We start from the raw sequence: 26,696 nt of genomic DNA on the forward strand, positions 1-26,696 counted from the left end.
TCAAGATAAATTGGGCAAAATATCAGATTTAATTTATCGTATCAAGTCAAACATGATGTTTCTCCAGTCAAACATAAATTGCGGAACATTCCATTTAGTGTGAGAGGAGATCTTTCTGCAATGCTTAATGATATGTATTCACAAGGTATTATTGAGAAAACAGATGGACTCTGCGGTTATCTCCCATAGTTTTAGCGAAGAAAAAGAATGAAGAGCTGCGCATGTGTGTGGATATGAGGAGTGTAAATGAAGCTATTTGGATAGACAACTACCTTTACCTAGGATTGAAGATCTCATAACAAAAGTTGGTCAAGACAGTTGGTTTAGTAAATTAGATTTAAGGGCGGCTTATCATCAAGTCGAACTGGATGAAAGCTCTCGTCATTTGACTGCGTTTGTAGCTCCTGATGGAGTTTTTCAATTTTGTCGCATGCCATTTGACATTGCTTCTGCTGCAGCAGTTTTTTAAAGACTTATGACTGACATTTTCATTGGTGAAGAACATGTTGCAATTTTTCAAGATGACATTTTAATATTTGCTGTTAGTGAAGGTGAGCATGATCTTGTACTAAATTATGTTTTAGAAACTTTGGAAAAAAGAGGTGTCACACTGCGAAAAGATAAATGTACATTCAAAACGAGAGAAATTTAATATCTTGGACATGTATTTTCTGAGTAAGGTGTAAAACCAAAACCTAGTCTAGTAAAAAGTATTGTAGATGCCCCTGTTCCACAAAATAGACAGCAATTGTTGTTTTTCTTAGGTTTGTGTGAATTTTTGCAAAATTCATGCAAAATTTTGTTACAATTACTGAGTTTTAAGGTTTTACTCAAAAAAGGTGAAAAATGTGTCTGGTCATATTTATGTCAAAACACTTTTGAGAAAATTAAAGATATTACTTCAGCACCAGCACTACAGTAATTTGTAGAAGGGAGAAAAACTTCTGTTACAGTAGATGCTTCTGAGTATGGTCTAGGGGCAGTTTTAACTCAACTCAACATTAATCATGAGACAAATGTAGGTTTTGCTTCTAGAACTTTACGTTCACCTGAACGCAAATACTCCGTCATAGAAAAAGAACTCTTAGCGTGTGTATGGGGTGTAGAGAAATTTAGATCCTATTTGTGGGGAGACCTTTTACTTTGATGACCATCGTCCTTTGGTAGATATTTTATCAGGGAGAAAGTTAAAACGCACCACTGCTCACATAGCTAGACTTTCTGCAAGATTATTAGAGTTTTCTTTTTCTGTAGAATATATTCCATGTGGGAAAAACTCTAGAGCAGATTGTCTTTCCAGGCTCCCAGTTGAGGACTGTAACGAATATGATTGGGAGCCAGAAATTGAAGAATGCTTTATTGCTTATATTGGCGATTCCAGCATTTGCTAGGAAGAGAATGAATGGGTACAAGAATTAAACAATGATACTGTGTTAAATGATGCCGTACAAAGGGTCACTTCTGGTTGGCCAAAAGAAAGAAGTTTACCTGATACATTACAAGCATTCTGGAAAGTATCTGATGAATTATCATTAAAAAGAGGTAAGCTAATGCTTGGTGATAAATTAATTCCTCCTACTTGTTTTCACAAACTCATAGTTGAGCTGGCACATTCTGGCCATTTAGGTTCCACCTCCACAAAAGAAAAGTTAGTTAACATTTTTGGTGGCCTAAAATGGACCATGAAATAGACATTTACGTACACGATTGTGAAGAGTGTAAAGTCAGTGACAAAGTTTTGAAAACTGAAGGTATGATCGAATCTGCTACTACTTGTCCAGGAAGAGCATGGCAACGTGTAGGAGTAGATTTCCTAGGACCTTATCATATTCTTCCCAACTATATGAGATATTTAATTGTTCTGATTGACCACTTGTCTAGATGGGTAGAGGTTAGCGGTGTAATGGAACCTACCACAAAAAATGTAATTAACTTCTTTCAAGATGTATTTGCAAGGGAAGGTATTCCAGGTGAGCTATTAACTGATAATGGTGTTCAATTTACTTCTCTCAAAATGAAGGTTTGTTTTGGAAAAGTGTAACATCAAACATATTAAAACACCATTATATAATCCACAAAGTAATGGTAAAGTAGAACGTTTCAACAGAATTTTAGTTGAATGTATTCACTCTACGTTGAGCTGTACCATGAATGTTGAAATGGCATTAAAGGAATTGATTTGGAGTTGTAGAACTCCTCCTCACAGTATTACAACTAAAACTCTATTTGAACTTATGCGAGGCAGAAAAGCAACCACTGACTTATGTCCCTTTTGGATGACCAAAACTTTTAACAAAGATCTGAATGTGAATAAATCATGGAGCATAGCAAAATCTAACTCTTATTTTTCTAGTGCAAAAAGAGTAAATATTGACAACAAAATTATCAGATTTGAAAATTGGTGACTGGGTTCATGTCAAAAATACATGTCTTGTTGGGAAAGGTTTTTAAAAATTCAAGGATCCTTTACAAATTTCTGAACTCGGGGAAAAATGCTGCTAAACTTTCTGATGCCAATTGGTGGAATATTTTTCGTCTGGCACTTGACCCCAGTGCTTTTAAGGATGTCAAAGAGCAAAACACTTACAACCAACCATTCAAACAGGTTGATGAGGGAGATTCACATGGAATTTTAAGAAGGCGTGTTCGCACTAAGTTTATACCGAGCAAGTGGCAAGATTTTGTTTGTGATTAGTTAATCTTTCTCCTTTGAGGAGGAGGGAAAGTATATTGTGCCTAAAGTTTTCCCAGATGATGAGTTTCATTGTATTGCATTGCTTTATCTCTAGATGTTTTCTAGTTATATGTTCTTTATTGTTTCTTTATTTAATTTGTTCATTATTTGGAAAAAGGGAGAAGTGTGGTGATGTGTGTTTGGAATGCTGCTTTGTCATGGAACCCCGGTACCTTTGGGATTCCTGGACAGGCAGTTATCTCTGGGCCCCTGTTAAGACGGACTGATTACTATGTCGCTGTCCTCAATAAATCCTTCCAACTATTAAAGATGCTTGAGTGCGTACTTCACCTTGCCACTGAGGGTGGTATGTTAAACACACAAAAGGCCTGTTTCCTTCATCAAGGCACAGATAAGCAATTCTGCGTGGCACATACTGCATCTTAAGTTAGCAGTTAATCACATTGTATACCTTCCTTCTTTGAGCATTTCTGCTTTCAATACTTTTCTTTCCCTAATTAAATGGTATCATGATCTCACCGATCTTATTGTGGGCACAGTAATAACATACCGAAGGATTATGGGAATTTGTTAAAGCGAGATCAAGGAAATACTAAAAACCACCGTCTTGTCAATATGATGTAGCTGCATCTTAAGCACAGGCGAGATGGTACATCGATTTTCAGATTTGGGAGGACCACCATTTTTGTAAAATAAATGATACCAAAATACCATAAAAGCTTTTTTGGGTTTCACATTCTAGCCAAACCAAAGCTTACCGAGCCATAGAAAGCGAGTGCCTTTTGTATATTGTTCTGATTCCATCTGAAAGGAATAGAATAGTCATCATTTTTTATTTTTTTTTGTTTTTTTTTAGACCGTGTTATTCTCATTAATATCGGTTCACATATTGTTGGTGGCAGTTGTAAAATTGAATTACAGTGGCTATATTAAAACAAAATAAACAGTGGCTTTTTCTATTTAAACACAGATTCCTCTCCTTTAGAATATCTCCAAGTGCCAGACTGGATCCGAAAGATTTTAACAGCTTTTCTCTTGTACACCGCAGGGTGGCATTGTGTGACTCCACACCAATTTCAGTTCGCCCTGGAAGTGTCGAACAGAGTTGCATATGAGCACCACTCCTGCACACTGATGTCATTTTCTTTCTTGACTTTGTCATTCATCTTGGGTGCGATGCCCGACAATCAGTTGATACCAGTGTGCAGATTATTAGAATGGAATCTTTTCAGATTAGAAAGGGGACCAGTTCACAGAAGTGGGAGGCTTTGAGGAATCTGTGGTTAGAGTATCCACCAGAAAGGGCATTACCGAAGGTAAGTAACCTGTTCTTCTAATGTATACTGCTAAGTGCAGTTTTACCTTTTAGAATAGATATCAAAGCAGTACCTCTCATGGTGGTGGGTCTGTCGAATGGTTCAAATCAAAGTCCTTCAGGACCAAATAAACAAAATACCCTTCCCGACCACCTGGCTGTCAAGGTAGTCGTGCTTCATAAACCTATACCGTCGCTCACGTCTCCGCCTGACCGATGTCATGATCATGCACTGTGTGTGTCAGTTCAGTGGTAGTTGCCTTGGCCCTGATGGAAAGGATTAACCCCTCCAGGGGCTGCTGCTGGTCAAGCCCATAGTAGATCTTGAAGCAGAGGACTATCCACCTTGACATTCCTTTTCTGCAGTGCCATGTTCTTTGCCCCTGATAACCATACAAAGAGCAGATCGTACACCCGATAGCTTTTGGTGCAATTGATGTCGCAACTCAAAGCTCTATTAGCATCCAGCCAATGGACGCTTTCTATTTTTCAGAGGGGTGAGGTGGGGCAAAGAACATTGGCCGAGTGATGGATTATCCAACAGCCGTAACAAGCTTGTGCAAAAAAGGCGACCTTGGTCCACAGTGCCACTTTTGTCTGTAAAAAGGTGGTTTAAGGTGCCTGCACTAAGAAAGCCTTAAATTCTTGTACTCTGCGAGCTGAGATCACCGTGACTAGAGACCGTCTTAAGACTTAATGGACAGCTGTGCATGGGTTTGAGGGACAACATGTTGAAAGTGAGAACCAAAATAAGGCCCCTCTGTGACATCACAAATGGGTTTCAAGGAAAAAAACTAAGGCAAACCATTAAAAACAAATATCATCACAATGGGTTTTGTGAACATCAATGGTTGGTCCGGTAAATGTAAAAAGGCCGAAAGGGCCTACTGATAACCTTCAAGTGAGCTCAGTGCTGTGTCAGAGACCGAACCAACAGTACGGCATCAAACAGTTTGGCTGGCAATGGGTCAGTATAACAGGTACCACAAAAGATTACATACTTGTCCAAGCGCCCTTCTTAGACAGGCTTAGTAGAAAGACCGTTGGGATGACATCCAAAACTTTGGGTGCAAGATCGAATGCCACTGTGCAATCTCCACGCATGGAGGTACACATTGTGCGGGTTCTGGTACAGGAACCTACCCTCCTTCTGTGGCAAGAGGTATTCCTGAAGCTGTAGCCTGATTGGAGTACTGATGCTTATGCCACGTTTTGGTTACCACACTACTTGCTCAGTCTGGAGCCACTAGAATGACACAGGCCTGGTCATTTCTGATCATTTTCAGAACTCTAGGAGGGAGAGGTAGCAGCAGGATGGTATACAGGAGTCCTGTGCTTCACTGGATCTGGAATGCGTCTCCAAAAGCACATTCTTAAACTCCAGCACACAAAAAATTTGGACGAGCAATCTCTGTGGTGGTGAAAAGATCTAACCAAGATTCTCTCCATTGCACAGCATAAGCCTGTTGGTTCACGGGATTGTCTGCCACTTGTTTGCTTCTATCTTTAATGCCATCATCAATGGTGTCTGCTTCTGTTCCGAACTCAAGAACTTTAGTTTGTAACAGTTTTGTTTTGCTATTATTAAACAATGATGTAAAAAATGTTAAGACCACATCAGAGATATTTGTTGACTCCCATGATTTGCGGAGCTCTGGGCCATCACAAAATTTGTCATGAAGTCCAAAATCTAAATCTTTCAGGACTTTTCCTAAAATGGTTCCTGCTGCTTTTACTTCATCCTGTGATGTTTATTGTGCAGCAAGAACTTTAGCAGTCAAATCAGCTGAGAACACCATAAGTGGCTCATTCTTGTTAGTAGACTGCAAAAATGAATTCTGTCGTACATTCTCACTAGAAAAATCTTAATTTTATTATTTTGATAAACACGTTTTTATTTTCACATAAGCAGCAGAATCGAAAAGGACATACATTAATTTGATTAACTTGGCATCAACAAGACCTGTCAAGTAAGCAGTGATAAGCAGTTGCATGAGCATTCCCCCCCCCCATCCCCACCCTTCCATTCCCACCCAACGTATTCTTTCCCCTAAATTACGCCCCCAAGCCATTTTCCCCATATTTTGCGGAACTTTTTGGGGCAACCCCTGGCCGCGTACAACGTCCGTTCTTGTGCGGCACACCAATCCACCCCTCTCCTCCATTTAGCCCCAGTGGGCGGGTCCGTCTGCTTCCAGGCGGCCGCGATATCTCGTTTGGCCACCACCAGAGCCGTAGTTAGGAAGAACTTCTCATTTTGGGGGCCATCCAGCCCATCCGTGATCCCCAACAGCGCTAATCGCGGGTCATGGGGAACCTCCCACCCCAGGACTTCAGTTAGTTCAGTTTCAATCTCGGCCCAGAAGTTATCCAGGCGGGGGCAAGACCAAACCATATGAAAGAAGTCTGCCGGCTCCCCCTCGCACCGAGCGCAAGAAGCCGCCTGGCACAGGCCCGCTCGAAACAATCGTTCCGGGGGTGAGGTAAGCCGTGTGTAGATAATAAAGCTGATTAAGTCGCAGCTTGGCCGATGTGGTGATCGTCCTGGGAGCCATAAGGGCGTCTCTCCAGTCGTGTTCGTCCAGGGGACCCACTCAGGCCTCCCACCGCTGCTTCAGTCCATTCCAATCCACCGGGGTGTTGTTGACCAGGGACCGATAAATACGGGATATGCCCCCCCTCCCCAAACATCCAAGCATCACCTGAGCTTCAGGCGGGCTATTGGCGGGGAGTCTGGAGTCCAGAGGTACATGAGACTGGAGCGCGTGGCGCAGCTGGAGATACCTATAGAATTGCGAGGGATGTAAAAAAAAAACGGCTCTGGAGCTCGCGGAAGGAGCACATGCGCCCCCCCCGCCAGACATCTCCCAAGCAGGAGATCCCCAGAAGATCCCAGGCACGGAATCCATCGAGCCCCGATACCTCTCGCAGCCAGGCACCATGCCAGAGTGGTGTGACCAGGGTCAGCACCTTTGACCAGTGGGTGTGCCATAAGGCAGCCCGCCGTGCCAGAAAGAGGGCCCGCACGACCTCCGGTAGTGACCCAGGGATCGCCGCTCCATGGAGCATGCCCTGAATAGAGGGGAACTCGGTGAGCCGCACCTCCAGTCTATACGCCGGGTCATCCCAGCCTCCCGAGAACCAGTCCTGGACCACCAGCAACCACGTCGCGAGATAGTACAGGTAAAGATTTGTCATACTCAGGCCACCGTCATAAGAGGGAACCCGGCAGCGATCTAAAGCCAACCGGGGCCTACCTCCCCAGAGAAATTTAGTCGCGGTCTTGTCTAGGTCCTGAAAACACGGGCGGGAAAAGGAGCAGGGCGTATTTTGCAGCATGTATAAAAACCTAGGGAGGATCATCATCTTATAAAGAGCAATCATCCCCGGCGGGTTCAACGGGAGTGATTGCCATTTTGCCATGTCGGATCTGGCCTTATTAACCACGGGGGCTACGTTAAGGGCCCAGCAAAGTTCTGGGAGCAGGGTGACCCAGATCCCCAGGTATTTAAAGGACAATCTCCGGATGGGAATGTCAAACTGCCAATCAAAACAGTCCCGCGAGGGGTGTAGTGGAACCAATACAGACTTCCCGGAGTTCAGGCGGAGACCAGATGCCTGTCCGAACCGACGGAGAGTCCGGCGCACCCGAGGCCCTGAGACAGCCGGATCCGAGAGATAAAGGAGGACATCGTCCGTATATAAAGCAATCTTATCTGGGACCATGCCCGGCCAGCTCCAGCCGTGGAGAATAGGGTCCGACCGGACCAGCACAGCCAGGGGCTCCATCGCCAGGGCGAAGAGGAGGGGTGAGAGCGGGCAGCCCTGCCGAGTCCCCCGTCCTATGATGAACGCGCGGGACAGGGGTCCCATTAACCAGCACTCGAGCCCGTGGGGCCGCATACAGAACCCGAACCATGGCGCGGAACTGGGGGCCTTACCCCATTCGCTCCAAAGTGGCTCCAAGGTACTTAATTTCATTATTATGCATCAATATAGTTTCCTGAATGTTGACCATTATCTTTGATCTCACGGAGTGTGAACCCGTAGCCAGCACTCTAGTGGCTTTAAAATGTCATTCGCTTTTTCAAAAAGTCCAAACTTAACTGAAAGCTGGTGGGAGCTCCTTTTACTCATATTTTCGAATGTATGCATGCATGCTGTTTGGGTGGAAAACCTGAAACAAAAACAATATTAAAATAAATGACCAATATGGTGGCTAAAACCTATCATTATAGAGCCGCCATTTTGGAAAATGACAGAAGGATTGCTATGAGTAGTTATTGTCTGTCTCTTTAAGACTACTTGACCCCCATAACCTAAGTTTTGACACCAAAATTAAGTATATAGGGCTCATGATTACTGAAATATTACCTCGTCACTGCAACACATCCGCCATTTTTAAAAATGTCATCCAGAAAATGGCAGCCCAGATTAGCAATATCTACCCAAGCTAAATTACTTCTCTAATGATACAAAAACACAAATCATAAATGAAAATATCTCGACAACTATTTTTTTTTTTTTGGGTGATAGCCCGGAGCTGCACTTTGCAATGAAACTTTTAGTAACAGAAGGTTTATCATGTTGCTGGTCATTAGCCTGTCTAGTTTTGTCTGCCCTTTTGAGTTGGTTGGATGTAATTAATTTTGGTCAGTGTTGTCTTACTCTGGTTTGTGTTTTGCCAACATTTATTATAAAAAAGGCAGAGAAGTGAACAACCCATGTAGGATAAGCTGGTTTACACTTTCCAGATATGAATCTTGCTCTTGCCTTTGTTCGCCTTCCTATTCCGTTCTGACAACATTGTGGGTAAACAGAAGCGGATTCTGTTTTACTTTCATGAGCTAAAGCACCAGTCACTGCCACCACAGTGCTGAAAGGAAAGAGTGCAAATACAGTGAGCCTATTATTTAGTGCATGGATTTGGTTAATGAGTATTGCATTTATTTTCAGTTGCATTTTTTCGGTATGAGCGTCATTCATATTCTTTGTGTATGATATAAAATGTATTTCTATTGAAGTACTTGTGTGTCACATTAACCCCCCCCCTTCCAAAAAAAAGTTAAGGTAACCAAGATTAATAAAACAGAAAAGATATGAAATCCTGCGGTATTAGCTTTGGAACTCGTTGCAGTTGTAACATAACTATTACTTTTTACTTGAAAATGCATACTTTTCTGTACATTTAATAAATTTAACCTCCGATTGCATCCAGTTGTCTTAAAGAATGGATCCCATATAGAAAATGTTAATTTAATAATACTTAATACTATCATTTACGAGCTTTAATGGTAATTTAGTAGAATACTGTCAAATCTCTTCGTGATATAGCCATGTAATCAAGAGCTGCCGTTGGTTCATCTCCGCTTTTAAGAGTTTTGTTGGTTTGGTTTCCTGTTTCAGTTGTTCTTCTCTTTTTTTTTTTTTTTTTTTTTTTTTTAATTATTTTTTTTTTTTTTTTTTTTTTTTGTGTCTGTTTTCGTTGTAGTTTCAGCTTGGGTGTCCTGGCTTTGTGGGGTAGCTGTGTGTGTGTGTGTGTGTGTGTGTTAGTGTGTTCGTTAGTTATCTATCTACAGGCGGTCGCCAGTATATAGTTAGGACCTAGTTTCCATAGGAAAATATATATATTGTGTGTGTGTGTGTGTATATCCGCTAGAAATGGAGTTCCATTCGCGTACTCAGACCGTTCAAATCACCAAGAGTCCAATCGAGTTTGACAACAAATTGGGGGTTTATTCATGTCATAAACCCCCAATTCATGTCATACGGCGGGTTTATGACCTGAATAAACCCCCAATTTGTTGTGAAGCTCGATTGGACTCTTGGTGATTTGAACGGTCTGCTCGAATGGAACTCCGTTTCTAGCTGATAATAATTACCGGTTCTCTCCGCCGGCATTGCACCACCCCTCTATGGGCTACGGACACCAGAAGGAGTATCTTGGATCGGATATATATATTTTTGCAGAGCACAGAAGTAGCCAAAGGGCAGCAGAGTGTGGTAAAGGTTCAAAAGCCAATAGCCAGTCAATAAGCCATTGAAGAAATAGTCAAGTGCACATAGAAGATGTGGAATGTTGCTGCCATCCTGATGCAGTGCTCTTTAAAGTAGTGAGTCTTCAGCTCTTTTTGTTTTTAGGTCTGACATTAGTGAATATCGTTTTGTTTCTCTTCTTTTAATGTATACAAATACTTGCATATCTAGTAGAACCTTCAGTCAGTCCTCTTCATCCATTGATCTCTTGTAGTGTTATTCACATTCCGCTTCCACTTCAAGTGACTACTTTTCTTGTGTGCACAACGTGCATATCTGCGACAAATACAGCCCTTTGTAGGTCGAGCTTGGACAGCGCATGCGCTGCTGCGAGGCATGCTGTAGTGTAGTATGGTTTTTATGGCCCGCCCACACTCCGCCCATATTTTGTATTGGCTTGTCTCATTGTCCTTCGGAAACGCTGGCTTCTGAGTGGTTATTAAGCTTGTTAGTCCCTCATTGGTACCGCCTTGTCTACATTTTTTTTTTACCTCCCATAACGACCGGACCTTTTACTGGTGTTCTTACATGGTCTGCTTTATAAGTTGGTGAGCACTATTTTATTTATTGCTCTTAACCTATTCCACCCACTACCTCGCAGCACGCCACCCTTGTTTTGAAATGTATTTATTTTAGCAGCGCAGTCCGCATTTAGCAGCCGTGCTTACTGCTCAATGCTGTTATCAACATAGATTGATGGTTCTACCAGGGAAGTCTGTTCATAGAAAGCAACGATGTCTGGGGCTCCACATATATTTCCCACTGCTACCAAATTTTAACACTCTTTCTGGGGGCATCCCCGACCATCCTACATAATAAAAAAAAAAATTGACCAGCAGGCACAAGTCTAAATCTTGCTTTCAATTTTCTAATTGGGTCGCTCCCCAAATTTTTGCAAAATTTCTTTTTGTTATAGCCAAACCCAATATTAGCCATATATGATCCATAGGGAGCAAGTCTGTTTCCTCCCAAACATTTAGGAGACACCACATTGCTGTCAGATCGAGGGAGAATCAATCAATCAATCACATAATTTGAAAAGCGCACTACATACCTGTGAGGGTTTCAAGGCGCTGGGAGGGGGGGTGCTGCTGCTGCTATTGGTCGAAGAGCCAGGTCTTGAGTTGTCTCCTGAAGGTCAGCAGGTCTTCGGTTTGTCGCAGGTAGAGGGAGAGGGTGTTCCAGGTCCTGGCGGTGCGATGGGAGAAGGATCTGCCTCCGGAAGTAGTTCTCCGGATGCATGGGACCGTGGCCAGCGGAGCGGAGTTTCCTGTTGGGTACGTAGAAGGAGACTCGACTGTTGAGATAGGCTGGGCCGGTTTTGTGGAGTGCCTTGTGTGCGTGGATCAGGAGCTTGAAGGAGATTCTTTTGTCGACGGGGAGCCAGTGCAGGTTCCTCAGGTGGGGGGTGATGTGGTCGCGGCGTGGGACAGCGAGGACCAGGCGTGCAGAGGCATTCTGGATTCTCTGTAGTCTGTTGATGAGCTTGAACGAGGCTCCGGTGTAGAGGGCGTTTCCGTAGTCGAGTCTGCTGCTGACTAGGGCTTGGGTGACTGTTTTCCCCGTGTTTGTCTGGATCCATCTGTAGATCTTGCGGAGGGTGTTGAAACAGGTGGAGGAGACTGCGATGACTTGTTTGGTCATGGAGAGTTTGACTCCCAGATTGCGTGCGTGGTCGGTGGGGGCCGGGGGGGACCCCAGTGACGTGGGGCACCAAGATTCGTCCCATGCGGAGGGGTTAGACCCGAGGATGAGGATTTCCGTCTTGTCTGTGTTCAGTTTGAGGCGGCTGTCTTCCATCCAGTCTGCGACGGCCTTCATTCCCTGGTGGAGGTTGGATTTGGCAGTGAGGGGGTCCTTGATGAGGGAGAGGATCAGCTGAGTGTCCGGCGTAGGAGATTATGTTGAGGTCGTGCTATCGGGCGATGCGTGCTAGTGGTGCCATGTAGACGTTGAATAGCGTCGGGCTGAGAGAAGATCCTTGAGGGACGCCGCAGATGATCTCGGAGGCCTCGTATCGGAACGGGGGGAGGTGGACTCTGAGTTTTGCCGGGGAGGAAGGAGGTGGTCCAGTCCAGGGCCTTGTCTCGGATCCCTGCATCGTGTAGGCGCGTGCGTAGTGTGCGGTGGCAGACGGTGTCGAAGGCGGCGGAGAGGTCCAGGAGGATGAGGGCCGCTGTCTCGCTGTTGTCTAGTAGGATCCTGATGTCGTCTGTGGCGGCGATTAGGGCAGTCTCGGTGCTGTGGTTGCTGCGGAATCCTGATTGGGACGGGTCCAGGATGTTGTTGTCTTCGAGGTGACGGGTGAGCTGGGTGTTTACTATCTTCTCGATGACCTTTGCTGGGAACGGAAGCAGGGAGATGGGTCGGAAGTTCTTGAGGTCGCTCGGTTCCGCCTTGGGTTTCTTCAGTAGGTTGTTGATCTCTGCGTGCTTCCAGTACTCAGGGAAGGTGGCGGTCTCGAAGGAGAGGTTGATGACTTTGTGTAGGTGGGGTGCGATGGAATTGCTGGCTTTGTTGAAGGTGTGGTGCGGGAGAGGGTCAGACGGGGATCCGGAGTGGATTGTTCCCATGGTCTTGATTGTGTCCTCGATGCTCACGTTGGCCCAGGGTGTCGTGGGCGGAGGGGTGCGGTGGGTTCGGTGCGGTCGGCAGGGGTCGTCCGGGGTCTGAAACTTTTATGGATGTCGGTGATTTTCCGGTGAAAGAAAGCGGCGAGGGAGTCGCACAGGGCTTGCGATGGTGGGATGTCGTTGGCGTTGGAGCTGGGGTTTGAGAGTTCCTTCACGATGGTGAAGAGCTCCTTGCTGTTGTGTGCATTGTTGTCAAGGCGGTCTGTGAAGGAGGTCCTTTTGGCGGTCCTGATGAGGTGATGGTGGTTGCGGATGGTGTCTTTGTGGGCAGCGCAGCTGTCTGGCGTCATGTCGCTGTGCCATATGTTCTCCAGTTTCCAGCAGTTGCGTTTTGAGTCGGAGTTCCGGGGTGAACCAGCTGACTCTTCTGCTGGTGTCTCTGCTTGTGGGATTTTTCAGCGGGGCGACGGTGTTGGTGCAGTCGTTCATCCAGCGTTTGAGGGTGAGTGCACCCTTATCGGGGTTGGTGGGGTTCATCGGAGGGTTGAGTGCGAGGCTTGTCTGTAGTTCTTGGGTGATTTTGCCCCAGCAGCGGCGGGGGGGGGTCTGTAGTGTGCGGTGGTGTGTGAGGGGTTTTCGGAAGGAGAAGTGGATGCAGCAGTGGTCTGTCCAGGTGAGTTCGGAGGTGTGGCTGAAGGTAATGTGTGGGCTTGAGGAGAAGATGGCATCTAGCTTGTGGCCGGCGATGTGGGTCTGCGTCGTGACGAGCTGTTTCAGTCCGAGGTTGGTGAGGTTGTCGATCAGGGTGGAGGAGTTGCTGTCGTTGTTCTCCAGGTGATAGTTCAGGTCTCCGAGGAGGATGTAGTCAGTGGAGGTCAGCGCGTGTGTGCTGATGAGGTCGGCGATGGAGTCGCAGAATTGAGGCCGGGGTCCTGGCGGTCTGTAGACGAGGGTGCCTCTTAGGGTGGTCTTGGGGTCCGTGTGGATCTGAAAGTGCATGTGTTCGGCGGTGCTGAGGGTGGCGTTGGTGTTCATTTAAACATTCAACTACCGCCACCCAAAAGCCCTGTATTTTGGGGCATTCCCACATCGTGTGATATTGTCCACCTGGCCACAACCCCGTCAGCAGTTGACACTAGGTGCCCTACCCAACTTGAACAACGTGGTCCGGGAGTAATGCGAGTGGTGGAGGATTTTTAATTGTACTATGCAGAAACCTGAGCATGGGGGCCACCTCTTTAGGGGAGGCCATTGCGTCCTCTCATCATTCTAGAGTCCCCACAGATCGTAGACCCAGCACTATTAAGTGTGTCAGGGCTTCGTGTGTGTTCTGGAGTAATTGTTTTATGTCAGATGTTGTCTTGCCTGGCATATATTTGCCTAGTAGGCTGTCCTGCAGAGATGAGGATTCCGGTAGAACTGTTATCCTTGGCAGCGCCGCCCTCCATGCATAGTGGACTTTCAGATAACTATATGTTTGGTAGGTGCTAATTGGTAGTCTTGTTGTAAGTCTTTGAAGGGAACAACGTCACCCTATTGCAATAAGTCTCCCACCCTGGAGAGACTAATTAGGTCCCATTTATCAAAGCCTGGTAGGTGTCCCAGTGCACCTGTGTTCCAAAGGGGCGTGGCCTGCATTATCTTTCTTTTCTAACCCAGGGCTCAATTGGCTGCATGCCAGATGTCAATCCCTATTGCTGTTGGTCCCTGTAGTTTTATGTGTTTTCGAGACCCCTACGATATCACCCTGTCTGCAGCACCAGTCTGTCCATCGGATAGGCCAGCTCGTTGGGTGTTGGAAGATCCAGCTGTTGGTGGATAACTTCGCTGCATTGTAGTACATTTGGGTGTCTGGTAAGGCCCACCCCCACCTTCGTACCGATCCCACGTCAATTTATGTTGTGTAATTTGTGCTGGGCCACCATCCCATAGCAGCGCTCCAATCTCACCCTCTATAGTCTTGAAGTACGATCAATGCACTGGGTAGGGTTTGTTTAGCAAAATCTAGAGAACTGGGCAGAGACATCATTTTTGAACAGGGCCGATCTGCCCAGGAGTGTCAACGGGAGGTATCTACGGTGCTGTACACCTTGTTTTAATCTTTCTAGAGGCAGGTTCTTGTCGAAAAACAACACCGGGTTCATTGGGTAATAGATCCAGAGATAGCAGAAGCCCTCTGTAACTAGTGCCGCACTACGAGGGGCCTGGCCAACGTTGCTGCAGGAGCAGTTGCAACCTAAGGAGCTCCGAGTCCCACCCGCTAAATAATTCTTTAAAGTTGTCTTGCCAGCCCAGCTGCCACATGCCAAAGTGGTTGCCCCGAGCCTACAACATATAGGTGGCCTGGATTGGCACGAAAATACTGAAAAGCGGCCGGTGGAGCCCGGGAGAGGAGACCCAAGAGACCGCCTGTGGGTGTCTTCCTGCCACTGGCGCGGCGGCTTGCATCGGGACGTGTTGCGTGGGGACGCGGAGGGCGCTGTCCTGCATATCAGAATCGTTGGCCGCAGCTGCAGGAGAGTCAAACCGTTGCCTGAGACAGCCCTGCCCCCCCACCCCCCGGTTGAAACAGAGGGACCGGGGGTGTGTGGGAGGCTGAACAGACAAAACCGAGCGAGCGCCTGGGCACTAAATAGAACTGCAGGACTGAGCATGATTGGATGATCCGCACGCGGGGCAGAGACGGATCTGTGGTCAGAACCTGACAACTAGGCCTGTGTGGGCACTCCGGGTGAGAATCTCGGGGCCAGGGCAGCAGGTGCGCCCTGAAATCCGGAGTGGAAACCGGCATCAGGACCTGGCTGGGGGATAGTGCGAGCGGCCTGCTGTGCAGGGAGATTGCCGACAGACACAAGAACCTCCCGACAGTTCGGACCGAGAGAAGCCTTTAAATAGTAGGACTTTTTCTCCCTCCCCCGATGGGACTGAGGGGCCTGCGGATGCGAGGCGGTTCAAACAGGAACAGAGCTGCAGATCCCGTGTGATGCGCAGTTATCACGGCAAGTGGACTACGAGGCTGGTCCAGAGAGGCAGCCTGCATGCAAAGGAGGGCTGCTACCTTGCTTGCGGCCTACTGCACGGCAGAAGCAGAGGACTGCCTTGGGGGCTGTTGAGTGCCCGCTTGCACCGTCATTACCATCTGCAGCCCTTTAACACGGCGGTGGGACTCCGGGCTGGGTGCCAAGGACTACAAGGGCGAACCGGGCACAGATCTCGGGAGTGGGTGAGCCGGGTAGGCATAGCTGCGCAGGCATTGAGATAACAGAAGAGGTGGGGCCCACACTATAGAGAAACCTGGCAGGAGGTTCGGGGGGAAGCCACATGGATGATCAGACCCCTCAATACTGAACTGCAGGACGGCTTCCGGGTCTGGGCCCGGTCAGAGGCTGTAATATATGACTGAAGGGGCCCCTGTGGCACAGGCACCAACAGGCTGAGGTCTCTGGGACTATTGACATCACTATGAGGTGGCATAAACGGTGAGTGACCCACTGCCCCCCAATAGTTCAATCTTAACTCAGCGGGACCTCACAATACATATTAAACTACATTAAATTACTTGTCCCGGCCGGGCGGACCAACCCCATACACTGGTGCATGGAAGAGTTCTGAGATGGAATAACTTGATCAACATGCCCAAGTCCACATTGTATGCTTTATTGTAGGCACAAGACCTGTCTTAACCCTTTCCTACACCTAGGGACCAGCTGTGGCTGGACCTATTTAAACTCACTCTGGCTTTAATTATGATTTGGGATGACTGACAGTGTAGTGTATGTATTTTAGCTGGAGTGTCAATCAACGCTGCAGTTGTTGACAGTATACAATCAGACCATAACAGCAATTGCATATTATGTGTTCTGAGATATGATACTGATGTCAACATAGTTCTAATGATAATGTATAATTGTTGGAAACTGGGGAGGGAACGCAGGGGGTTACAGGGATTGGGAATGCACTAATTGTTGGGACATTGTTTACCCGGGGGGAGGGAAGGCTAAAATGTTGCGGTAGGAAATTTCAAGTTCAAGTTTTTAACAGCAGTGACGGACCACAGAGCCAGTCAAATGGGACAATTTAAGATAACGTGGAATGTGAGGGGGCTTAACTTGTACCCTAAGCGATACCGAGTACAGACTTACCTGCGCAGACAAGGGGCACAAATAGCAGTGCTGCAGAAGACCCATTTATAATCTGACAGGTAGCGGCAATCTGGGAACAGGCGGTCTCCCGGGTTATCCGCAAGGCACCTTATACAAACTCACTTCCCTTACAATGGTTGCAGGAGTTCTGCCAAATCCAGTTATGCATATCTCCAAATGGCACGAAGATGGAAGCTTGACGGCTGGAGATCTATTCGCTAATGGGACCTTCCTGACATATGAGGAAGCGATGCAATAGTACCAAATACCCGAAGGGCACTTTCTACAATACACTAAAATATCCCATACAGTCGCACACACTGGCGCTGCTGATCAACCCGGAGTCCACTAGAGGCCTAATATCCCGCATCTACAAGGCTCCTAAAGAAGACCGCAAAATTGAGACGTCCCTGATAAAATACAGGTGGTCTGAAGACCTAAAAGTCTCCCCTACGGAAGGAGAGTGGAAAAGGGCATTTGCACAGGTGCGGGAGGTGGCTAGCAACGCTAGGTTCAAACGTACTCCGTTCCACTACCTTCATTGCACCTATTTTACACCTCCGAGACTAGCTCGTTTTAACCCATAACGCCCTTCCCACTGCTCCCAATGTGGCGCAGACTCTGCAACTTTTCTGCACATGACTTGCCCATGCTTCCAACTACAAAGGTACTGGCATCGGGTCATCCAGATACTCCGTGCTGCCACAGCAGTTGGGCTAGAACAAACCGTCCAACACTGCCTACTGGTGGTACTCCCGATACCAAAAAAGGGAACACGCACAAGACACAAATTTGCGCTCCTAGGCCTAGTACCGGCAAAACGGCACAATGCGATACATTGGACTCAATTCTCTTCCCCCCCCCCCCCCCCCCCCACAAAAAAAAAAAGCTAGATACATGGTTGTCAGACATGCGGGAGTGGGGTGTAGTGGAAGAAAGCCATCTGTAAACAGTATGTACAGACGAGAATGCAGAACGAGACCTAGAGTACTGGGGACACATATTGGAAGGGCTGCGAAGGCCGGACTCTCAACTAGAACCTGACTCTGATAAAACACAAGGAACGCAACCAAACACCTCTTTGCCGAAAACAGAGATGGGGATAACTCTGGCACTCGTGAACAGGGAAGTAGTCTGATATCACTGAGCATTGCCCCCCCCCCCCCCCCCCCCATCCTGACCAAAAAACCCTTGAATGATAGGCAGGTTCCCGGTCCTGTGAAATGAACGATTAAAAGGTTTGGTAACCATGATATTTAGAGCAAATTCCATCACCAGTCACTGCTGTGTAATGTTATAGGTTTGTTTTCCTCATACTGTATGATTCTTACCACTGTAATTACTAAATGTGGATTGTAATTGATACTACTGCGCACAAATAGTGCTTGGGTGAGTAAACACTGGTACACTACGCATACCACAGTGTAATCCTTGCTAATGGCCCCATGGGCGGAATACGAGAAATGTAGAATGTGCTAATGCTTGTGATTAACCGTGCAGTATGATGATAATAAAAAGAAGAAAAAAACTAGTGCCCCATGACTGCGCAACCAAAATCTCAGCAGTCGTCCTTGTAGGTTGTATATTTGGGATCACGTAAAGCAGGACGCCATCCTCGTAATAGGCAATTTTATACTCCCACTGATTGGTCCGCTGCAGGTCTTGGACCAGTGGGTCCTGCCTGATTCAAGCTTCCAAGGGTTCCAACGCAAGGACAAATATGAGAGGCGACAAGGGGCAACCTTACTGCGTGCCACGTTGCAGCTGGAAGATCCAGGAGATCCCCCTGTTCACTCTTACATGTGTGAGCAGGTCTGTATATAGAAGTCGTACTCAGCGGGCAAAGCTTGGACCGAAGCCCATTCTAGCCATCGCCTTAAACATATATACCCATTCAACTGAGTCAAATGCCATTCTGGTGTCTAATGAGAAGACTAGCGCATGCTTTTGCAGCCGGGGCGCCTTGCTCAGCACGTTATCAAGGTGCCTCAGGTTTAGTGTGGTATTACGATAGGGCATAAAGCCAGATTGATCCTGGTGGATCAGGCCTGAGATGACCTTGGTGAGGCGGGTGGCAAGACCATGGCCAGAATCTTGGCCTCCGCATTGGGGAGAGATCTTGGCTTATAAGAGGCACAGTCCTCAGGGTGCTTCCTCTCCTTAGGGATTACCTCTATGATTACCAGTCGTTGGTCTCTGGGCAGCGCACACACTTGGTGGCTCTCTATGAAAATCTTCAGGAGATGTGAGGCTAGCTTCCAACTCAGTTGTTTGTAGAGGTTGATTTGGTATCCCAATAGGGCAGACCGTCTTGCCAGAAGACCACTCCCGCACTGCTTTTGCTATTTCATCTTCTGTTCTCTCCTTGGATCGGAAGCGACCGAGCCAAGGTAGGTAGAGTCAGTAGTTGGATGTCTGTGAGAAACTCCCATGATTCCTCCACTGTGGTGGTCACCGTAGGGAATTATAACTGAGCATAATAAGTGGCAAAGACTTCTGCCACCCTCTGTTGGTCCCACACCAGCACTTTCTACTGTGACCGCAGTTCTAGCACCCAGCGGCTGGCCTGCTCCCTCTTATCTAACCAGGCCAACAATTTGCTTGCTTTTTTACCAACCTCATATACACAGTGTTGCATGGCATTGACTTAGGCAGGTGGCCTCAGTCACCACTTCCCTGTACTGTTTTTGCTTTAGTGATAGAGCATGCCTAGCTTCAGGACTATCCCACCGAGTAATCTCCCTTTCAAGTGTTTGAATTCCCCGCTCCAGCGAATCTAGCCAGGCTCGTTTGCCAGTTTTGTGTCCTGCTATTAAGGAAAGTGCCTGATCTCCAATAACTGCCTTGTAGGCCTCCCACAGGGTTTGAGCCTAGTCGACGGATGCTTTGTTTTCGGTAAAGTATGGCTCTGTTGTGGTTTGGAGTCCCTCCCTGATCTTGGGTAGCTTGAGGTACCACGGGTCGAGTGAGATAGTACGATGTGAGGTGTGCCCCCCGCCCCCAAGACCCAGTTTATCCCACATGGGGGAGTGATCAATAAAACCTTGTGCCAGGTGAAGAGCGTCTGAGAAGAGGTGTAAGTGACAGTAAGGGTGAATAGATAATAAATGCGTGAAAAACTGTTGCACTCCTGAGTGAAAGGTGAATTGCTGCTCATGGGGGTTATAGGCCCGTAATATATCTGTCAACCCTCTTGCCCTGATTAAGTTGTACATTGAGTGTAGAGGGAGGCCAACTGTTGCGTTTTTTTTTTTTTTTTTTTTTTTGACGCCCCCATGGTTTCTCAGTTAACTGTTAGTAACCATTTAATTAATTCATAGTATCTCACTTTCAGAAATTTCAGTGTTTACATTTTAGAATATGCAACCTTTCTGAGAACTGTAGTTATGTGCTAACCATCCTCTGGCAAATAGCAGGCCATTCTTTAAAGAATTGTCTAAAACGTATGATCTGTTCACTCTGCTCCATACAAAGGTCTAGCCTAAGGAAGAGGAGCCTGGTTCAGCGGTTTTACGGAGCTTAGCACCAGAACACAGACCAGTTCATCTATTTAGTTCCGGTATGTCCGCGCAGCCGTTGCCTGATCTTATGCGATCACCAGAAACCGCTTTTAAAAGCCATACTGAAAGAGGGGCGTGTGCTATACCTGCATGATTATCTTCTCTAGAAACGTGTGAACAGAATGTGCATGCTTCTGTTGAAAGGGTGTGTATATTACACTGATAATGCTTAGTACAGTAGTTCTGAGTTGGTTATGCTGGCAAGCCAGTGATCAAGGCTATAGGCCTAAGAGGTTCAGGGATAAGCTGTCAGATCACCTAGGTCTGCTTGATTATGAAATATTACAGTGAAGGCAGTATGCCAGACTTCTGGTTTAAGACTGTTAAACCTAGTAGTTTTTTTAATAGTGACTTACACTGTGTTGAAACCCAGATAGCGGTATTTTGTTACTTGGGATCTTACAGTTTCCATTATAAGCAAGGGTTTTTGTGCTGGTTAGCTCCCTGACAAACCCCGTAGGTAGAAGATTTACACTGCGATAAGTATAACCTCTAACGAAGGGGGGGGGGGGGGGGGGCTATATCTTGTCATCTGTAATTTTGTACTTAATTACATTAGGCTCTGTGCAGTTTAATGGACTTTTTTAGGTCTGGCCTCGCTATTCTAGCTGTCTGCTTGGCTCTTCTAATAAAAAAAATCATAAATACATCCATGCTTACGCATATGTAGTGGGGTTTTGGGTCAGCCCTCTTCATCCATTCAAATATTGCTTCTGTAATGGTAAGATATAAATAGAGGTCAGCGGGCAGCCCACTTCATCCATTGGCTCTCTTACTTTGTGAGTGACTGCCTTTGACCCATATACACATCCACATAAAAATGAATGTGCTTTCAGAACTAGTGGGCCAGTCCTTTAGTTTTCCAATTTATATTTTTATTGGTCCTCATTTCATTTCTTTTTTTTAAATTTTATTTTTTAGGACCCAGCAGTTTTAACAATCAATGCTACTCAGAAACTTGCTTGCTGCTTATTACACCTATAATGCTGTGCGTCCTACATGGCCACTGCGTTTTAAGCCAAATGGCAATTTTGGATGGGTGTCCATAGTGTGTCATTGTTTAACTGCTCAAAGATGACAACCATGTTTAGAAGCAGCGTATCTGCCCTTTTGGATCTGAACTATGATGCAGAGGAGGCAGTTGTCGGCCAGACCAGTTGCCATTGTCAATGCTTGTTTTATATGGCACAAAGTCATGACGTGTTATACTTATTAATGACTATTGCTATAGTCATGTCTTTAGACGTCCTTGTCTGACCAGCTTTCCCAGTCTCCCAGCCTTTAAATCTAGCAGACTGTAGTGTGGAGAAGTCTGTGCATCACGAGTACTGAAGTACCCTCTGTGAGCAACATGTGCGCTTTAGTATCCTGCTCCTTGCACAGTGGGCGACCTTTCAAGCTGGCCTGTGTGCGTTGGGAACATTGGACTCTGGATGCTGAAACTCGGAAGACCGTTTACTAACATTACTGTAACTCTTTGCTTGTATACATTTTGTTTAACATTTGAATGTGTCTGCTAATTATCTTATTCCCTTTTCAGGTTTTCACCCTGCGAGGACATTTTGTATTTCATAAAACGTGGAAACAAAGGGATTATGTAGATGTTTGCTGATTGAAATGATCTGCACTCAATCAGAAGATCAGAATCCAGTTTATAGGAGTATGTTAACAGTAAGTGTTAATGCAATCCACTTTTAATGTTTTGTTCTCATCCGCATTGCGCTCACTTGTTTGCTTAATGACACGGCTTCAGTGTCACTTTATAATATATCTTCTGGTTAAAGCAATACTGTTTCTTATTTAAATATGCCTTCATTGATGATGGTTTATTTGCTGTTTCAAATGATGGACGTCACTGTATGATGCTTTGATTTAAAATTAAGGCCCGATTGCTTTCCCAGTTACTATTTAATGCTTGCAGGTTCAGAATATTTAAATAAGTCAGACATCTAAATGTGAGATTTGCAGGAAAATACAGTGCAAAAATGCGTTCTTCATACAAACGTAATGTGAGGGTGAACAGTTGACTTGGTTCTTTTTAGGTTTCGCCTACAGCAGGCATGCGCGGTCAGCGAAAGATTTTGTAAAAAAAAAAAAGGGGCTCAAAAAACGGCTTGGCGTCCCCTTGCACTGTTGTTGTGTTTTTTTTTTTTTTTTTTTTTAATATAGCTATTTCACGACCGCATGAGCTGTTGTGATACATGTCTTAAAGGAAAAAAAACGCTATTACCCGGTCAGCGCTGACTGCTTCGGTGCGCGTGCGCTGCTAAGTAACATGCCTAAAAAAATAGAGAAAAAAAATTGACAAAACCAATGGTTTTTACCAAGTCAAAACCTATTGGCTTTGCCATTGCTTGTTGTGGAAACACTCATATATGGAGATACACACACATACATAATAAATAAAGTTCATTATACTGGTTAAATACCAAGACCTCATGGCAGTTTCTTTCAGTTTTTATTTGTTGCTCTATAAATAGGAACTGCATTCTTGTGTATACTTTGACATTAAATGTTTTTTATAATGAGCCACATTCTGGATTTTTCGACTATTCTTTACTCCTGGCTTCTTGAGTTACCTGCAGCCGGATTTGCTTTCGTGTTGGTTGCCCTGTTAGCACACACTAGACTTAAGATGAAAGAAAAAATGTGGAATGAATGTATTGATGCACTGAAAATTAACTGTCTGTGCTGAGTGGTCTACAAAGCCAGAGTGTCACTAGTTGGTCAGTTCATCAGATTATTTTGTGGCCCCCTGGTTCCAAATTTATAGATTCAGATTGTTTTGCTTGTGCCGTGGTCTCTCCTTTTCCTGGTGGAGCTTTTTCATCTTGTACTAAAATTACTTGGATGCTTTTTCACTCTTTCTGGTATTAAAGAAATTGGTGCAAGCAGCGAGCTGGATCTTGCTAGTACACATTGTTTGGACACATGCTCTAGCCTGCCAAGTTCTGTGTGACAGCTCACTAGAACCAATGTAAGGCTACAATCTTCATTGTTAGCCTCAAATTCCTTCATATTTACAGAACACGTTTGCAGGAGCTGAATAAGGTTGAAAAATATAGTTGTTGTGGCCCCTCATCCTCAATTGAGTGCATATATTTCCCCAGATGCAAGAGTTTGTAATGAGTGCTGAAGAGCATAAGAACAATGCAGCACTGACCGTGCAGTCCACGTGTTGAGGAGAACCCCAAGAGTGTGCCTGCTCTGATGAATGACCTCTGTGTATCCTTGGAGTGATTTAAGGATTTGTTTAGGGCAGCCGCATCAGACTAGAGGTGACCGTGGAAGGCATTCTTAAGAGAAACCGTGCAAGAGATGGCCACTTCCATGGGTTAGTGTTATGTTGGTAGAGTCTTGTTTAGGGTTGCTGGAAAGGCGTACGTTTATTCATGGTTTTTGGTGAAACCTCGAGTCTTCTTTTACAGTTTCATACAGGGAGGGGGGTTGCACATTAAAGATAGTACTGTACCACGTGTCTGCTTTGAAACTCCATGGCCTGGTTTATATTTCAGATGGCCTTTTGTTTATCAGTAACAGTGTTCATAACGAGTAAAAAAAGATTGATGGTATTTTAAATCCAGGTGGCTGAAATGTCGCCTTCATCAAGAATGCCGTTCTCGGGTCTCTGACATGACAGAGAAATGGATGCTGCTGGAGAGCTTCATCTTCAGTTAACCGTGAAGAGTAAACAAATCCTTACTCCTGTATAGACTATTAGGTAGTTTTATCATTGACCCCTGGGTATGCAGTGTCATCTAAATCCTTTGTAATCTTGCTGTCTATCCAAAGAGGTGGTCGAGAGGAGCGAGCAGGTTTCAGTTGCCAGAGAATAGCCGTGATGATACTTGGGTGCTGCCCGTACTCACACACTTTTATTTTTTGTTTGATCAGCCATTACTGAAGTGTTTCCCTGACTGGTGTAATGTATTCATATCATGGAAGACTGAAGTTGAGACAGATGCCTGGATTTGTACTCTTGAGAGTTTGGTAGGCATCATTGGTTTTATAATAATCGAGGCTGGAGACTATCCCTGTATGCCTCACAGTGCCTCACATCTTTATGGGTGCTCTTTAAGAGCATGAGAACCACCTGGTAGGTGACGAAGGAGTGTAGAACCTATTTTTAGTTTCCTAATCTTCTCGTGGTATGATGGAGAGGTTTTGTCAATCGGTTGCCCCTAGTTCCAGCCCATCTGTATTTACTTTATGTATTCAGAGGCACCTTTGCTGCATCCAATTTTGAACATGCAAATTGCTACTGGGCGCTAGCCTCCTGTTCTGCACTATTTTTTTATTTTTTTTTAATTGTATTTTATTGGCATTGACGAGAATTACAAAATAAAAGTAGTGCAACAAAAAAAGGCTTCAAATGCAGTGCAACCAAAGAGAAGTTAGCATTCCACTTGGGTATTTACTGAATAGGCACCCAAATCAGCAATGTTCACATCGTGCAGGAAAAAAGCCCAGCATCGCCACTCAAGTAGCGACACAGCAGGGTGCGAGCTATGATCATCCCAAACTCGTGGCTGCTCCCCTCCACCAACCCCAAAAATAGTGACAACCAAAGGAAGTCGGGCAGCATATTCTTAGGAGGCAACATGGTCCGCAGTTACGTCCGTATCCTGTTGCGTCAGCAGGTATGCCACCAGCGGAGCCCAAATGTCCTTGTAATTAATGAGAGAATGTATCGGTGTACGCCCCCAATAGGCGCCAAGTTGTTCCTGCCAGTATGCTGTATTCTGTAACCAGTGGTCCAGCCGGGGCGCAGGACACTGGCCCCAATGGATGGTCACCCTTTGCTTAGCTAACAACTGCAGGATAGCAATTAGTTCCCGTAGTTCAGTGGGGGCGTCCTTGACATAACCAAGCAGCGCAATCAACATTGTCCGCCTTCATCACCTACCAGGTGGTTCTCATGCTCTTAAAGGCTTCAAGCTCCTAGTTCGTGATAAGCTTAATGGTATCAAACACTTTGGACCAGAAGCGTGATAATCGAGGGCACTCCCATGCTAAGTGCAAGAAGGTAGCAATAGGTGCATCACAACACCAACAATGTGGCTCTTCGAGTAAATCCATCCTGTGTAGCTTTGCAGATGTACGATACAGTCTGTGCAGGTATTTAAAATGAACTAAACCAAGCCTATAATTCGGGGGTAGACCCCGGGTACTGAGAGCAACACCAACACCATTGTTCTTTGCTGACAGGAGATGCCAAATCAGCTGTCCAGGCGTCTCGTGCAAGAGGTGTATGTGGGGCGCAGTTTACTGCAGCATCGTGTAAAGGCGATTGATGAGGCTGCGCGGCGATGGGTTAGTAGGCAGTGCACCCTGTGTGAAGAAAGTTAGAGGGTCCACTGGGAAGGTGTCATGTATGGCGCACAGGACTTCCTGTAACTGATGGTAAGTAAATATCAGACTGTGAGTCATCAGGTAGTCTCCGTGGAGAAATAAAGGTCTCTGTTGGATAAACCTCACCAAATGTCATCAGCTGAAGTAGTCTCGGGCTGCTGCAAGCACCAGCGTCTGCAGTCACAGGAATCGGAGTGTGATTCATTGGGGACACCACTAGTGTGTACAAGTGATTTAATCTCGCCCGATGACGCAGTCTGTCCCACGCCCAAACCGGACAAGCCACAGTGTCAATCCGGTCATGAGGACATTTTGTGAGGGAGAACAAAGCAGCAAGCAAGTGGCTAGGTCATCATGTTCGGGTGCTGTGTGTGTGGCTGGAGCTGAGTGGGGGTGCAGCCAGAAGTAGGCCAGTTGTGCCTGTGTGCATTAGAAGTACAAGCCCATGTCCTTGGCGCAGAGCTCACCCTGCTTGAAGGTAAGAGTCCACATCTTCCATGCCACCCGAGGCTGCTATCCTGGCCACGCTAATGCTACAAGGTGAGATCGAAGGCATCAGCAAAAGTGGGCTGTCACCGGGAGTGGTAGATTGATAAAAATGTACAGAAATGTGTGGAATATTACCATTTTGGCTAATGTGATCCTCCCAATAAGGGACAGCGATAACCTCACCCATGTGGACACTAGGCCTTCCAGCCAGGGCATCAACTGGCCATAGTTTTCATGACCTAATCATCTAGGATTCAACTCATTCGAACTCTCATATATTTAACCGGGTCAACCGCCCAAATCAAGGGAAATTCAGACTCAAAGGCCTCAGTGGCATCAGTAAGCGGGAATATTATAGATTTTTGACCAATTAATAGTAATGCCAGCAAAGCCTTCAAAACTAGTTATTTCCTTATGAGATGATCCAGGTTAGATTGAGGGTCCCTGACATACAAGGCGATGTCATCTGTGTACTTTGAGACTAATATCTGCCTAGGGGTGAGCGTGTTCCTATGGTGCCATGATGCTTCTGCA

At 45.9% G+C, this 26,696-nt stretch overlaps 1 protein-coding gene across 3 annotated transcripts in view; it reads left to right on the forward strand.

Moving 5' to 3' along the window:
• Positions 1–26,696, forward strand: part of OSBPL8 (oxysterol binding protein like 8) — a 939,874-nt gene that overhangs the window by 40,910 nt on the left and 872,268 nt on the right. For all 3 annotated transcript variants that reach the window (XM_085653858.1, XM_085653857.1, XM_085653859.1), the window contains exon 2: positions 21,862–21,992. The gene's annotated coding sequence lies outside the window, so the exon portion shown is untranslated. The remainder of the gene's footprint in view (positions 1–21,861; positions 21,993–26,696) is intronic.

The sequence above is a fragment of the Triturus cristatus genome, chromosome 4_1, assembly GCF_964204655.1.
Source record: "Triturus cristatus chromosome 4_1, aTriCri1.1, whole genome shotgun sequence".
Classification (NCBI taxonomy): Eukaryota; Metazoa; Chordata; class Amphibia; order Caudata; family Salamandridae; genus Triturus; species Triturus cristatus.